We start from the raw sequence: 17,497 nt of genomic DNA, 5'->3' as shown, positions 1-17,497 counted from the left end.
ATTTACTCTCAGATCTGTCACCATGTGGACTGAGAGCAATGGGTGGATCTGAGGAGAGGACGCTGCAAGCGCAAAGACACTGCTTACTTTGGTGTGATAAATTGCCTGATTGGAGGCAGGAACTGTGCATGAAATGTGATCGTTCAGCCACAGCTAGATTCTGTTTTCATGCGTGCGTGGCTGCCTTTTCATACAGAAACAGTTGCAATAGTCTCGTGTTCTGGTGTATTTTCACCTGAATCTGTGATATGTGCTGAATGTGAGATTATCAGGATATCAAGTCAAACACTTTTTACACTTTCAATGGCTTTTTCAGTGTCCACTTGTAACTGGGCAGTTAGTTGGTGTCACTTTTCTTAAATGATTGTTGACATGACACACTGGGAACTGTGTAAGATCGGTGGTCAGCTTGATGTTTCCTTTACTATTTTATTAGGTGCTGAATGTGACAGAATCCCATGTTTTGTTGAAGTCCCGCCAGGATCTTGCCGTGTTTCTTTGTTTTTATTGCCGTTTTTTGGTCTTCATGAATAAAACCATTAAGAAAGAATACTAAGAACTGCCCCACCTGTAAGGCTGTCACGTATATATACTTAAAAAATAGTGCTTCTAATTCAGCTATGGACTGTCAGTTGTCTCAGCTACGCACAGTTCAGTAGCCGCTTCAAGCACAGATACAGGTGTAAAGTCAGCTCACTAATTCATCGGCTCCTTCGGCTTGTGTTTTTTGACATCAGCCTGATATTTTCTGACAGTTGGCGCTAGCTACCTGGCAGGCACTGAACCAAGGAGTGTCTGCACGCTCTTATAATCGACTCCTGTGGCTTCACCCCTCGTAAGCAGAGATGTTACTTTGGCAACAAACGCAAACCGATACCTCTGATCGGTGCCCAGAGTCTTTTTGTCTGGACTGCACCCTATAAACGCGATCAAGCCAGAGGAAATTCACTGCGAGTTTGCCAGAGCCAGCTAGCTACAGTGTCGAGACATGACTCCAGTCAGCTAATGTATCCAGCGATGGTCTACATTTTGACTGAAAATAACCTTTTTGTGTACGTTTTAGTAACTTGATTTTCACAATAATGTAATTTGATATATCAAATGAGTAAAAAGTCTACAAAGTAACCTTTAGTTTGTTAACGGTGTATCTCTGCCAACCAGCTCCATAAACCTGCTTGGAGTGATACATAGCCTGTGGGCAAGTGTTCCCTGAGCTCTAGGGAAGTTCTTCATGCCGCTGCAAGAAAATTTGTTTGTGAAGATTTCAGCTTGATGCTGATGTCAAATCAGAAATGTCCTTCTGAACTAGATCATTCTCATGAGGAACAACTCAGGTTTCCAATTGGTAAAATTGGAAAACATTGCTCCAGTTTGACCGTTTACTGTGGAAAAAAAGTGCACTGTATTTGGGGCCTACATTTTTAATGCAGACAGGAAATATGCTGCTTTTATAAATATTGTCTTGATGTCTGTGGAGACATTTGTAGTTTGTAGAAGGTTTTTTTTTAGCGCCTGCAACTTAACTAAAGACAGCAATGTCTCTTTTGTCTTTCCCATTTTCACTTTCGGTTAATTGGTGACTCTAAATTTGGTGTAAATGTGACATTGTGTCAACACTGTGATGAACTAGCGACCTGTCCAGGGTGTACCAGGGTGTCAGCAGGGACTGGCTTCAGCCTCCCCATAACCCTCTATAGGATAAACTGTTGTAGCAGAAGGTCTGGACCTTCAGTAGCCGTATCTCTGGACCCCCCTTTGGGAATAATTCACCCCCCCCCTTCAATAAAAAAAAAAAAAGGAAAAAAAAAAAAAAGGGGGGTTTTAAAAAAAAAAAAATTTGATTTTGGGTTAGGAGGGAAAAAAAAAAAACCAATACTCAACTCAAAACCCCCAATTCCTTAAAAAAAAAAAAAAAAAAAAAAAAAATTCTTGAGGTTGTGGTTTTGTTTTAAAATTATGGGGAAAAGGAAAAAGGGGGTTTTTTTTTAAAAAAAAAAAAATGTGAAACGTATCTAAGCCATACCATTAACCTTTACACTACATATAAAAACAATAATGCTAGGCCACCTCAGAGTGTGGAGTTTAATATCGCGTAAGTGACATTAATCAGACAGTTCAAGAAATAGTTAAAAAGGACAAGTGGCCTTTACCTCCATGCTTGAATGTAAAAATCAGTTTGATTACTAAACCAGTTTAATTTATTCATCTACCTACTGCCTGCTCAGCTGTGTCTGACCTGGTTTAGTCTATCTTGATAAGATAGAGTCAGACACTGAGAGATCATGTGGTGATGTGTCCTTTAGGCTGTGCCGGCTCCGTGACAACACTAGCTGACCTGACATTTGCCAAATCTGTATGAATACACAACCTTTTGTCCTTGAAAGGCAACGACAGACCTGACATTTTCCACTCAATCCTCTCCAATTACAGCTTCTTATTGCCTTTTTCCCGGCAGGAGGCCCCTCTGTGTTTTGTGTATCCTTGGGATAGATGCAAACATTGTTCTGTCTCCTGGAATGTGAATGAGCCACGACACACGGTGAGTCAGCACCCGGGCCAGTGTAACAGAAGTAAGGCTGCGGCTTTTTAGCTGCATACAGGTAGGCCTGTGATATGGGTGTGTTTGGTTTTGTGTGTGTGTGTATTGAAAGTGTGACGCCTCCTTTTGACATTGCCGTGTGCCTGCCAAACAATGTGGAGAAAGAAAGCAGCCCCAGGACAGATTTTTCTTTTGTTCTCGACCTCTACCTTTGTTTTTCTTTGCTTCCATTATGGAAAAAAATATGGCAGTGATTATCACTGACATTTACATATGAATAAATGTCTGTTGAGTACAGCACAATAGTGCCTAATCTTCATTTATGTAACCTTTTAAATCTAACGATCTCATAATGTTCTCTCCAACTTTAAAAGGAAAATCAAAGTAGAGTTAATATAGATGTGTTTGATCTAACATTTAAACTGCTCACTCACAAATTGAAAGGATTTGATTTAGCTGTGATCTGTGGATTTGCTGGCGTCAACCTGCTCAAATCATTTGCATCAAGTTCAACTCTGCTTAACTTTGCCACATAAAAAGTCTATTGTGTTACATTCAGGAGGATCTAATGGCAGAAACTGAATAAAATATGAATTTTCATTAGTGTATAAACACCTGAAAATAGGAATTGTTATCTACAGACGGAGCAGGTCCTCTTCTACGGATGTAGATATTCTTTATTTGTATGAAGTTAAAGTTAAAAAGTTTTATAATGAGTTACATTTGTCCATATTAACGTTAGACTGTATCATTTTATATTTTCACACAAAATAAGGTGTTTTGTTGCCTGCTTGCAAGCGTGTTTAGCCATTAGCTTGCTAGCTACAGTACATCAAGCAGCCCCAAGTACTGCCAGTTTTAAATTTGTATGTACTTGAAGAAAATATTGATGTGCTACTTTCTGGTCTCTTTACTCTGAGGGGTCTGGGAAGAAATCCCCAGCACACAGCAACGTATCATGCAGGGAAAGTAGATAATAACAATATTATCATAAATAAACAATGACATAAACTCTCTCCCAAGTTAATGATGTTAATATATCTCCTATCGTCTTCCTCCATTATGTGTCATTTGGAAACCACACTGGAGAAATTGCAGGCAAGAAGAGAGATTAGTTTGTGGTGACTGCATGGTATCAGTCTCCACTGATTCCTGTGAAGAAAAAGTGGGTAGCAGGTGTGGTGAGATTATGGAATCCTTACACCCACACCGCTTGATTGTCCAGAAAGTGCTCAGCACCACCACCAACGCTTTGACTTCTGTTTCTTTTTTTGTAGAGGGGGTCAGTAAAATCTTATTAGAGTACAAATTGAATTTTGAATGAATGTGGTTATGGCGTACAAAGTTGCTCAAGGAAGAAGTTGATTTTTTGGAAGGTGCAGCTTCGTTGTAACAGTCAACACTGGCACCACCTCCCTTGAGATCATTTGGGAACAATGAAAGTCTTTCATTGGCAAAGACACAGAAGGGAAGGGAAGTAGATTCAGCTCTTTATTGTTTGCCGTCACATCTGATATCTGGGATGTAATGTTGATAGTGGTGGTTGTGTTTTTTCAGCTTGGCACTGTGCTTAACTTTCAGAAGACGGCCGCCTGGCACTGAATACTGCTTTCAAGCTGAAAGTCTTTCAGTTTAAATGTTAACATCACAGATAACAGTGCAGATGTTTGTTGCTCAGTAGTTCATCTTTAAAGTCCCCCTCCAGTCATTGTTTCATCTTGTTCCTACAGTGTGATGTTTGAATGATGTTTGTGCAGAGTTTGACACTACAAGGATGTTTTCACATTCATCTGCTGAAAGTGGAAAGTTTCTCTGAGCACATTGAAAATCTGATTTTAAGAGGCAGGTTGGTAGTCAGTCCTGGTCCAGTATGCAACTTGTACAGTGTGATGTAGAAACTTGAAGCCACCAGTGCACTGAGAATGGACTTTACAGTGAAGTAGGAGACATCTTGTGTCCAGCAGAAACACTTTAGCAATGAACAACATTTGCATATTCAGAGATTCTGGAATTTATAATGAGGTAGAAGGAGGAGATGACTTTGTATGGATTTAATGGATTTTAAAGGTCCTGCTAGACTGCCATTGCCAATACTGTTGTTGCTGTGCACCTGTCTGTCTGTCTGTCTCTCGCTCTCTCTCTCTCTCTGTCTCTCTCTCTCTCTCACCCCAACTGGTCGAGACAGACGACCACCCACCTAGAGCCGGAGGATCTGTCCTAGGTTTCTGCCTTTTAACAGGCAGTTTTTCCTTGCCCTTGTCGCCAAGTGCTTGCTCATGGTGGCACTGTTGGGTCTCTGTAAATAAGGTTTTAAAGAGTTCGGTCTAGACCTGCTCTATTTGAAAAGTGTCCTGAGATAACTTCTGTTATGAATTGGCACTATACAAATAATTGAATTGAATTGAATTGAATTGAATTAATGTGGAAATATATAAATATTTTTTGCGGAAAAAACATATCTGACACACATTATTGTGTAAATAGACTAGTTGTTGTATGTCTATATACATGTCAGGAGGGGATTTCTCAGTATGATCTGTGCCTAGCTTCAGCTCTCTTGTGCTTTTAAGTCTCTAAATATACTGAAAAATACCATATATATATATATTGTCATTTTGTCATTTACAATGCAATGTTATAGAATGGAATTTAGACAAAGTTCCCTTTATGCTACTTTAAAAAAAAAAGAAGAAAAAAAGATTAATTTGTTGCTATTGTTAAAGGGAGATTCCAGTTTATCATAAAGTGGGCCATTATTCCCATCAGTAATACTAACACTGTATTCACCAAATGACTTGCTGAGATCGGGGAACGCTGGCAACCCTGGTAAAGAGGAGACAGACAGGGCAACAAAAGCCATCAGATGATCAGTTAAGTTGTAAAAAAAAAAAAAAACCAAACAGGTTATCCAAACAGTAAAGTGACTACCCAAACTGCCCGTTGTAAAATACCATGGCAGTTTACACACACACTTCCTGGTTCAACATTGGCCTACTGTAATAACCATAGATGTCGCCAGGGCAGAAAGGGGCTGGAGGAATAGTGGGTGCAGTGTTTGGTGCGGGGACACAATATATGTTAATAGATGCATGTGACTATACTATAGTGCTGCACCTATACTGTGTCTAAAGGATGTTCCAAAAGCAACACAAATTTGATAACACACACACAAAAACTGTAGTGTGTACAGTGTTATCGTAAATGATAAAATAATTTTCCTCAGTGAAGACACCACAAATGATGCCACATACAAGTGGTCTTTTCTGCAATTAAAGATCTATGATGTTTGCCGCACGTAGGGAACAATCTTTCAGCTGCAGGGACACTGTAAATTCAATTTATACCAGAGGTCCCATAGTCCTGTCATAAACAGGTCTTTGATGGAGGGTCACAACTGGGTGACACAATATGGGCCTTTTTTCTTATCTTTATTCAAGAGTGTGGTATTTCAGTTTGAGAACATGACATTGATTTGTAATGCCTTCCCTCAAAACCCTGCCCTCGCACTCAGCCCCTGCTTGCACTCAGATATTTAGTTACTTTCACAGATTTCCTGCGCTCCAGCTTGAGCCCTTTTCCTCGCACTCAGCCTGTTTCTGTGCGCTCGTGAAGCGTCTGCTCTGCTCTCACATTTTTGTGCAATGAGCCTGTCAAAATCCCCAAAACAATGGAATGCCAGGTGTAGTGTTGACCAATGAAATGATCCATGCCACGTTGTGGGCGCATTCACATAACTTCTTAGAGCGTCCCATACGGGCAGTTACTCTTTAACCAGGTTAATCTACCCCGCCCTCCACGGCTTTATTATATGTACCTCTCTTGCTTTTTATACAACTTTTGGAACAAAGAATAGAGTTATTATATATACCAGCGGCCATACTTTTCACTATAATAGCTACATACTGTATAATTGTTGTTAGTGTTAATAGTTATAGCACACTGGCCTCCCATCAGTGTGCTACTTAGGAAAACGTCACCTTTTCTGGCCTATTTTCATCCTGTTTTTCTTTCCACATCCTTTCATTTATCTTTCACCTTTACTCTCTGCTCTTTTTCCATCATCCATACACCCCCTTCCTTTTTATTCCCACCCTCCCCCAATCCATTTTCTTTCCTTTTTCATCCATTCTACTCCTCCATTCCTTTTTTCTCCTTACCTTTAAGCACCCTCTTCTCTTCCCCATCCTCTCCCCCCATGTCCCTTGACTTTCTACTTTTTCTTTCCTTCCACCCTCATCCTCTTCCTCCTACTACCTTCCTCTCCTCTTTTGTTTCCTTTTCTTACTCTTCTCCTTTTGTTTCATTTCCTCACTTCCTTAATGTATTTCCTCCTTCCCTTTCCTTCCCTTTTCTCCTGTTTCATTTTCTTACCATCTCTTTCCACCCTTCATTTCCCTCTACTTCTCCCCTTAACCCTGTCTTTATTCCCATCCCTCTTATCTCTCCCGTCAACCATGTCATTCTTCTCCTCTTAACCTCTTTCTCTCCTCTCCTATTTCTCATTTCCTCCACTCTCCTTGTCTCTCCTTTCATTTCCTCTCCTGTCTTCTCCTTTCCTCCCCTCTCCTCATCTACTGTCAGCTCCCCTCTTATTTTCATTTCACCTCTTTTTCCTCCCCTCCCCCCCTCACTTTTCTCCCCCTTGCATTCTGCCGCGCAGCGTTGCAGCGAAGGACAATGATTTCATTCACGCCTGTCTTGGGAAAATGTTTGTGACACTCCGGAGCCCTGACGGGCACTCGTGCAGTGCCACCAGGCAGCTGGGGGACCCTCGCAGATCAGGAACGGGAGGGAGGGAATGGGGGAGGGAGCTGGATGATGTGTGGGAAGTGAAGAGCACACTGTGAGTGAATAGTGGAAGAGAGGGATGGAGTAAAAAGGCACAGAGAGGCTTCTTTCAATGTCACCCTGTAATCCAACACACTTCATCACTTCCTCTTTCTGTCATCCTGTCCCTCCGCCCCTCCGGTATTTCCTCTCCTTTCCTCATCTCTCCCTTGCGCTCTCTTACCCCCTACCTCTTAATATTCTGGCTCATAGACAGGTACATGCATTTTTCTCCAGGAATGATACTGTCACATTTATGAATGTTCTGGAGACTGCAGAGTGGGATATGAGAGTGAAAAAGATTTAATTGCTGTGATTGTCACAGTGAAGGCTGCTGCCACTGTAGATGGACTTATAGGTTGAGAAGAGTCAGCTCAGTAAACCTTGAATAGTTTGATTTTGCCTGTTTCCCATGCAACTCTCCACTAAGCTAATTGGTTAGTTATAGCAATAAATTGTGCAGTGGGCAGAGACGGGCTGAACAGGAGTGTGTCATTTAGTCTTTAATTGCACTGAACGGTTGGATGGTGAGCTAAATCTGTCTGTCCAGTGTGACGGAAAGGAAGGATGACAGTGATAATGAAAGCCACCTGTGCAGAGCATCGGCAGTGACTATAAAATAGGTAGCGATACGTTGACAGACATTGAGAACTTAAAGCTGCACTAATCTATATTTTTATATCAACAGTGGGTGAAATGACTATATTCGGTGTTAAGGGCTAGAAATATTACCCAAATCTGCAGTTCCCCACAGCTGTATGACACATTTCAGCGTCGTTCAGATCATGGTTTTAGTTTTATGATGAGCAACTTTATGGCTTTGGTTTTGTCTCACAGCTTTCATCATGTTAGCATGTGAACTAGCTAGCCGTGGTTGGTCCTTTCTCGAAATACCACTTTCTACCCCAAGGGGTTTTTTTTTTAAAAAAAAAAAAACCATCCACCAAAAAAAAAACAAAAAAAAAAAGTACTCCACCCCCAAGATTTTTTTTTTTTGGAAGGAGGGAGGGGCAGCCCCCAAAAAATTGAAAAAGGAAAAAAAAAAAAAAAGGAAAAAAAAAAAAAAAAATATATTTATAAAAAATTTTATATTTTTGATAAAAAAAAAAAAAAAGGGTTTTTTTTTTTGGGGAAAAAAAAAAAAAAGGGGTTAGGAGGGGAAGAGAAAAAATTAAAAAAAAAAAAAAAAAAAAAAAAAAAAAAAAAAAAAAAAAAAAAAAACCCCCTATTTTTAGATTTTTCCGTTTAAAAAGGACTTTTAGTGCTGTTTTCTTGCTTTAGTTAGCTTTGTTTACTGGAAACATTTACCAGGCTTTGGACTAACTCCAGTAGGCTTATTGTGTCAATGTAGCATCCAGTCTGACCCCAGCTCAGAGTACTCAATAAGAAATAATTGTACTCATCTGGACAAAACTCAGAAGTGCTGATGGGTACCACCCATTTCAGGCACTGCTCGAGACCACGCATCAGGCCCACGACCTAAACCCCCACCCCTTAGTGAAATACCAGGTTTTTAGGGAGTCCATCCAACATGAGTGATGAGGAAGTAGCGCAGCCCTGAAAAAGAGTAAGAGCAAATAAGAGTTAACATTGCCGTTGCCTTCCACCGCTCTTGTCAAGTAGACTGGTGAGTAAACAGCTGTTAATGCTAATGTTGGTCATTTACAAGTACAAGTACTTGAAGGTAGCCAATTGTTTAATGTTACTGACAGTGTTATTATAGTTTGTAAGTTATCGGTTTTGTTGAAAGAAAGAAAGACTTATGGGATGGTATAGTGGACACCCCAACTTTCAGATGATATGCTGCCCGTTATTTGTTTGGAGTATAAATTCAACAGATGCCCAGTTCTAACACATAGCTCCTTTAAGAAACACATTCACCATCATTTAACAACACCACAACATAATGTAAGTGATTTACAACACAAAGGAGACAAAACAGCTAAATTAATAGAAGGCTACACAAAGTATAAAACCACCATCTCCAATAACACTGGAATCCTGCAATTATCATTTTAAAACTAAAATAAATGATGTAATGAATGTAAACGTTCATTCTTGACAATGGGTGTAGCTTTTATCTGTAACACAGTCGTCATCAGTGAATTGAGACAACTGATAACTGGCCTTACATGGACAATATGACTTTTCTAGTAGGGCTACAGTGGTATCTGACGACAGAATAGTTTCAGCAGGGGTTAAGCACCCATGGAACTACAGCCCCTCAGAATCAAAGAAGAAAAGGCTTCTTTTTTGAGTCACCAATCATACATGGATTGGGAATCTGAATAGTTTACAACATTATGTCCTTTCCCTTTTAGTGGAAAATGTCATGAGACCAATGAAAAATGTGACAGAGAAATCATACAGGGCCATGAAAGACTGAACTAACAGTTACCACGTAGCCATGCAACATTTGTGCGTCATCTTTTCAATATTGCTAGAGCAATGAACTGTGGAACTGCAGCGTCTAATAACCTTTCATTATAAATTGTGCTGACTGATCGAGGATAAAGGAGGGAGGAAAAGAAACAAAGACGCTCTTTTCCTAAGCATTTAGAGAACTCAAACATCACTTATCACTGCTGACATTTTGGACAATACTTTGTAGAAATCTTCTCAATCAACATTCTTGAATGCATGCAGGAGTAGATGCACACTAAAACATCAATTTATCTACCCTCAACCAGACTGAGGCAGTTATTTGTATATTCATCCCACCAAAATCCTTCAACAAAAACACTTTTCATGCTGCTATAAACTCAGCAAAATACAGAAGAGCTCCGGTTCACATTTACATCCTTGAATAAATCTCAAACTCTCCTCGTGCTGATTTCTTCATAATGCTGTAACCTTTTCAAACAGTAATGACTTTAAATGGTAATGGCATATTTCTCACAAAATATGAAACGTTTGGGAGCCTGAGACACACTGTGATGAAGTCTGCAGCGCACTCAGCACACACATACTGTAATGTTTAATTTATCATCCCCTCTGAAGTCTTTTGTGCATGCGTATCAGCTCAAAACATAAGGTCTTTAAACTCATCCTTAATTTTAAAGTGTGTTACACTGATGAATAGTTACTCAGCAAAGTCATCTGCTGCAATGTAGTGATAAATAATAATAATAATAATGTAGTGATGAATCTTTGCACATCATCACTACCTCCTTAAGCTGCTATAATCGTTATTTATATAATAATAATGTGTCAAATGACAATGTAATAGCAGTCGCTTTTATAAGTCTTTTCCACCAACAGGGAACCAGCTCTGTTCTGGTTCATGGATCTAGTTTTGAACCATTCGGAGCATTTTGACCAAAGATAAATTGGTTCAGAACCTGGAAAGTTGGTTCCCAACTGGAACCAAAAGAAATAGCAGGTTTTCCTTCAGAACCAAAGTATGCACGTCATATGCTACAGGTCGTAGTGCATTGTGCAGCGCCCTCTGTTGATGATGCATCCTTGATTACAGTGGTTTCGCTCAAAACTGGTTCAATAGAGAGCATCAAGGTTCCAAGAGTCTTGCAAAGAACAGGTTAAAGAAGAAGAAAAAGGCAAATAGTGAAGCATGTAGCAGCTTAAGATCTGGAGACCAAATCAGTGATAAAGTAGAAGGAAACATTTGTTGCTGCTGGACATATCTGAACACATTGTCATATCGTCTACGATTAGTTACTTTAATCAGAGAGCCTTAGAGCTCAGAACAAGCCTCAATTACAGCCTCAACTGTTTGTTTACGTAAAATGAATCCACTCATTATGAATAAAAAATGGGACAACTGACAGTTACATCACACCATCACACCTTCATAAATATAGCTCCAGAGGATAGCCATTTGTGTACGCTCAGGGCACCACTACAGTATATATGGTACAGTTTGTGTTTGGTAAATTAGCTCTCAGGCTACTGGCGCACTCCTTACTGTGAACGTGTGATCAAGATTAAACCAGCACACTCTGAAACAGGGGCAAGCCATTCATTATTGATGATCAAATCCCTCTGAAGATGCCCTAAATAGACTTGTGTGGTTGCATAACAAATGTGTAGCTGCTGATGAGGCTTTCCTGTCATTAACGGCTTTTATGAATGAGAGCAACTTGTAACACCTAGCTCCAGTCTGGTACCTCTCTGTAAATCTGATAACCTTGCGTTTAAAAAAGGAGCTGGATTGCTCAAAGGGAATTATTAGTTTCAGCTCGTTAGCTCATTGTTGAAATAATGTGTTTTTATATGATTCCATTTGGCTGCTCATTACTTTTTGCTGATGCTAAAAAACAACATATTAAAACTAGGATACCGTAACATTGAATTTGTGCACATTTGATATTCACTTTTGTCTTCATGCTTGCTGAACTAATGCTGAACTTTTCATTCTATTCCTCTGAAGAAATGGAAAAATGTAACCTTTGCTTTCCTTTCTGCTAGAAGTGAGGTCAGTGAGACCACTCATAGGTTGCTACATACTTATGTTTTGATTTTACTGAATTACCTCCTAAAAAGACCCCATTTACCTGCAGTGCAAGGATAATGCATGAAAGTGGGACCCCTGTGTTACAAAGGCTTTCATTTCTAAGCTTGAAAAAAATTTTATGCTGTGAAAATAGACATGGCAGATTTTACACTTCCTGTCTTTAACGTTAAATATAATGTTACAGCCAGCAGCCTGTTAGCTTAGCTTAGCACAAAGACAGGGAGAGCTTGCCTGGCTCTGGACGAAAGTAAGGAAATCTGCTCACAGAGACCTCGATAGCTCACAAAAAAGTCTGTCACAATATAAAGAGATTGTTTGTTAGCTCTAAAGGTAGACAGGCTAGCTGTTTCTGTTCTTTATGCTTATGCTTATTGAGCTAACCAGCGGCTGGTTGTAGACTTATATTTAACATACAGATACAAGAGTGGTATCAATCAAACTGTCCTCCAGAAAGCAAATAAGCATATTTCCCAAAATGTTGGTGTGTAGGATTTAGTGGCATCTAGCAGTGAAGTTGCAGATAGCAACCAACTGAATACCACTCATCTTTCAACCATACAGGAGAAACATCAGAAGAACTGTAAAGGTGAAAGGTCCTATCTAATTCTAGTGTTTGGTTTGTCCGTCTGGACTACTGTAGAAATATGATGGTTCAACATGGAAGACTCCATAAAAGAGGTCCTGCTCCCTCTGTAGATAAAAATGGCTCATTCTAAGGTAATGGAAACACAAATATGATATTCAATTTCTGCCAATAGATCCTCCTAAATGTTACACACTGGACCTACAGTGAAACAAATTTTCTGCAACATTGGGGTTCCCAATTCAAGGAATTTTGAAAATCACTGACATGTGACATAATTTCAACACAGTTCATGATGACACCATTACTTTGACAACTTATTACCCCAGTTATGTTGTGAGTAAAGTAGAAAGGCAGCTCAATGTACAACAATACTTCCATTTGATAACATGAAAACAAAGCTGTAGCTAATATAATTTATCATGGATATATATGAGACTGATTTACCAAAGTTAAAGAGCAAGCACTGGGTAGTGTTATTGTCTGGATTTGGTTATTGGTACACCTCACTCAAACGTACTTGTTATTCATTTGATTACCTGCAGCTGTATCTACCCTGCTGCGACGTGTAAAGGGACTGCTGGAAATGTAGAGAAACAGCTGTGTAGTATAGCGTAATTTTCAGTAGATGGATATTGATCACAGATTGTCACCACCACCAAGTCCTTATGGCAGTTTTATAGGGTCATACTCTGTGTTCGTCACTCATTACTGAAACATTACTGCTGAGAAAGACATTTGTAATTTCCTTTATCCTTACAAGGCAGTTCAAACCAGTCAATGCCGAATCAGGGACTTCCAGTAAAGAAGAGGGCAGAAGCTTTAAACCATCAATTAAACTATTTTTACATTTTCTGTCCACCAACACAGGTGTTTGTTGTTACCTGGTCTGATTAGACAGAGCCCTTATCACACTGAAAGTGGAGATGAAAATTGAGCGCAGGTTGTACACACCCAGACGTTTGATTTTCAAAGGTCTGCAGTGAACAGACCTCGCTGTAACCATCGGCTAGAAAATGTATTCCAGAGAGCAGTGTATCTTTTCATAAGCCGAAGAAGTAAGACGCTCCTTTCAGTCTCATCTTAGGTCTCGCTATTTTCCTGAAGTTAGACATAAAACACTGGGTGGAACTACATCCAACAGGTACGTTTTAAACTGGTATTAAACTGGTAGCATACTATGGAAACCCAAAGTGTTTAAAATAAAACACAACACTGTAATTGAAGAAATCATAAGAAAAATTACAGATAAAATATATAATGTAATCATGAAACTGTGAAATAACATGTTCACAATTAATTGCTGGCCATTTTTATTTATGGTCAGCAGTTTTAGTTCAAAATGTTTGATTTTATAATGCCACCTTTGTTCATCACATCTTTGGCTCTGTGCTGTTTGTCTTCGACAAGATCATTTGTTTTATTTGTTATTTAAAGATTAAGTGGAGTCATTGGTGTCACATTCCCTTTGCCTGTGTTGCTATCCCGGCCTGTTTGTGCTTTGTCTGGTCGCACGAGAGTCCCTCCATTTCCAACTGAGTAGAGCGACTGAAACTTCTGTTTTTCTCTTCAATCTGACTGAAGAGAAAAACATCCTCATGAATTAAGGATTTATTTCAACCAAGCCATAGTTGGTAAATGTTGGAACAGTGGAAAGACAAACAAAAATGGTTTTGGTGAGTTTTATTGTTTTTGTCCACTTTGAATGAAGTTACAGTGTTACTATAATATGCAAGATAAAATAGTTTTTGTCTTTGGAGTCTGGTGGCTTGCATTGTTACGGTTGTTTCTGGGTAAATGAAAGGTCTATCTCTGTAGGGATCCCTTCCATAATGTCAGACACTAATAATATTAACAATATGATACAGAGTGGCAAAAACAGGCAAATTAATGGACGTACTTTAATGAGCACATTTGTCCCCAAGGATTAGCTAGCGTTACATGCAAGCTAAAGCAGCCCGTTTACTTTGACATAGTAGGGAAGACTGTGGAAAGACAGTTTTATTTGTTTCTGTCAGTTTGAAGTGTGTTTTACTGTTATCTGCTAGATAAACTTAGCTGAACCTTTCTCAGTAAAATCCATTGGCTACAGGTTTAACAATTCCCTTCAAAGTATACATCCAGATGTGAACTTGTAGCTTCTCTGTGTCTCTCTGCCCAGTGTCTACAGCCCTTTTTCATTGGACCTTACTATTGTTTTGTTTCCTTTTTTGCTCCAAAAAGCCTTAGTTACTCCAGTTTTTTCATGGGCCATTACCTACTGAGATGAAGTTTGAGAAGCTGAACATGCAAATCTTCAAGAATCTTACACAAGCACTTTCTGCGACACTGGCATCCTCCTCCTAATTTGCCTCGTCTTCACAGTAAAGTGACAAAAACATGCATGAATGTGCACAGAACTTTTAAAATGAACATGTAGTTTATGCACTTTGTAGACAGTTTCTGGATGTTTCGTTGAAAAAAGGTCTGCAGTCATGGGCGTTTTTATTGTTGGTGACTTTTGGGAAGTTGCGTGACTAACGAATCTACTTTTCACTGTTATTACTTCACGCCTCAAAGTGCTAAAACCACCAGAAATATTAGGATCTGACACCATCCCATAAATCTGACCTCAGTAGCGTAAAACAACATTTGCTTTGGTCTCTCAGATAACACAAACCATTCTCAAACCCATTTCTTTTTTGTTTTTTTTTGTTTTGTTTTTGCAGCTGTCTTGCAGTGTGGTGTGGCCAACTATCGCTACCCCTCACTTCCCAGACAATCCACTTGCTTGTACTTTTCCATGGCTGACGGTTTCTATGGCAACAAAAGGGGAGGAAGATGAGGCTGTGGCTTGACAGAGGACTGTCAAGCAGACAGCGCAGGGGCGGCCGGGATCCTCACGAGGTAGGATAATACCCACAGGGAAGAGAGCAAGAGAACAGGGAGGGAGGAGAGACAGTAACAAAGCTCCATCGGTCAATGATTCAGTCTTATTCTTAGCCCTGTGGTGTGTAACTTTGTCAAGATTATACAATATCAGTTATATCTGGTTGGCCTTTGAGTTTATACTCCACAGAGAGAATCATACCCTTTGAACCAGCATTACTATAACTTGGAAATATAAATTCACCACACAGTTTTTCTTAGTCAGCAAATCAATTAATCAGATCCCTCTGGCTCTAACACTGACTCTTTAATTTTCTTTTCGTTTGAATAATTATCAAAGTGAGGTGGAGAGACTGACAACCACAAAGCCCATCAGGTAACAAGGTTGGATAATTAGTGTGCACAAAGTGATCATTTGTTCCCTCAAATTAATAATTTCTGCTCTCAAATTAAATTACTAGGTCTCTTCAAATTACTCATTCCTTCAAACAAATGGTGTCAAGTTCTTGCAGCAGTAGAAACTGAAGTTACAGGTTGTCTGGCAGGCAGGAGTGCCCACATTGCTAACAGCTGTATTTTAATGTAGACAAGACCTACAATTACTGCCCTCATTCCTTTAAACATATATAAAAAGTATAAAGTTACTGTATTCGTTCCATTCACCCGTGTGTCCTCGTGATTTTGATCTCCTGCAGTTTTGCTGACACTGTTTAAGCCACGCTTTGTTATTGAAATGCACAAGCTTTTTTATTATCAGCTATATGGGTTTATCACTTGTAATCAGAGGTTGCTTAAGATGGATAGTGGTGTGTGTATGCATGTATACAGTATATATCAACCTATGGGCATGGGGATAGACCTTTACCATGGCACACATTTTGTCATAGCAAGAAAAGCACAAGTTAAACACATTGTTCATGATGGCTCAGTTCCAAGTGTCCCAGCTTATTTCTGTGAAACGGTCGGTTCTGCTGCTGTTCTAGCTGATAAGTAGTGCTGTCATACTCCAGTCTGATCTTGGACTCCAGGCGTTTTTTTCTATTGTCTTGAACTCGTTGGTATTTGTACTGAGATTTGGCCACTGGCCTCACCAAATGCTCTAGTTGGTCTGGACTCATCAGCAATATGTTTTTTTTTTCTGAAGTAACTTCCTCCTCCAGAACAAAATCACTGATGAAGAGAGTTGAGAAAATGGGTATTGGTTTAATTTAAAGTCCATCTAGAATGGGAATTGACAATAGCTGCCTGGTAACCATAGTTTTGTAAAATATGTGTGTTTTATTTTTTTTGTTATTTACCTGCATACAGAATATATGATATCTATCATCTGTGATGTTGAGTGAAGTGGAACTTCATCTTTATGTGACTTCAAGTGAAAAGGCTATACTTGAAGTGAACAGTAATTTGAATCTTGAGTGTGGTTATACTACACTTGCTTTTGACCTAGTACTTCTCCACGAAACTACAACTACTTAAACTTACTGACAACATTGCTATATTGTGTGTCAATGTATGTACACACACTGCCAAACCCCCTCCAGGCTTCCAGACCTCTATCAGGCTCTGAAGAGCTTTCATATGAACAGGAAGTGAAGGCAACACGTGACAGCCACTGGCCAGGGGGCAGCTGTCAGAGAGCAGTGCCGAACACTTTAGAATTAGATCAGAGAGAGCTGACACACACTCATACTTGTACAGGGATACACAGAGAAGAAGGGAAGCAGAAGGCCAGTCAGAGCCATTTCCTCTCTTGCTGAGAGGGCTAATTGGGTAAAGTAAGTAAGTAAAGTCGTTAATCTGCTCCCCAGCTCTGGTTGCACCCTCTATAAACAGTCTGGTGCATGTGTGTGGGTGTGCGTGTGTGTGTGTGTGTGTGCGCGCACAAACGTTTTGTATTTCCACTACAGCTGTCTCTGTCCATCAATAGCAACCAAGAGTCTGTGTTTGGCTGGAAGTGGAGGAGCTTGCAGTGTTTTGCAGGTAGAGGGTGGAGGAGAGAGGAAGAAGAGGAGGGAGAAAAAAGGCAGATCTGAGGAACCCGTCTGCAGCCTGAACAGTCAGTGAGAATATAACCCCGGGGCGATAGAACACAGGCTATAGCATTTGCTAGCAGTCACGAATACAGCTTGATACATCATAGATAAGAGTTAACATCCCCCAGGCTGTTGCCGGCACTTAGTTCTGGCTGAAGACAGCAGAGATCGGT

At 39.8% G+C, this 17,497-nt stretch overlaps 1 long non-coding RNA gene across 2 annotated transcripts in view; it reads left to right on the top strand.

Annotated features, from left to right (window-relative positions):
• The window catches only part of LOC127359279 (uncharacterized), an 89,508-nt gene that overhangs the window by 6,817 nt on the left and 65,194 nt on the right, over positions 1-17,497 (top strand). For both annotated transcript variants that reach the window (XR_007882632.1, XR_007882633.1), the window contains exon 3: positions 15,132-15,309. This is a non-coding gene — a long non-coding RNA (uncharacterized LOC127359279). The remainder of the gene's footprint in view (positions 1-15,131; positions 15,310-17,497) is intronic.

The sequence above is a fragment of the Dicentrarchus labrax genome, unplaced genomic scaffold (genome assembly GCF_905237075.1).
Source record: "Dicentrarchus labrax unplaced genomic scaffold, dlabrax2021, whole genome shotgun sequence".
Classification (NCBI taxonomy): domain Eukaryota; kingdom Metazoa; phylum Chordata; class Actinopteri; family Moronidae; genus Dicentrarchus; species Dicentrarchus labrax.
The sequence above is the reverse complement of the archived record's forward strand: the minus strand, read 5'-3'. Positions and strand labels throughout refer to the sequence as shown.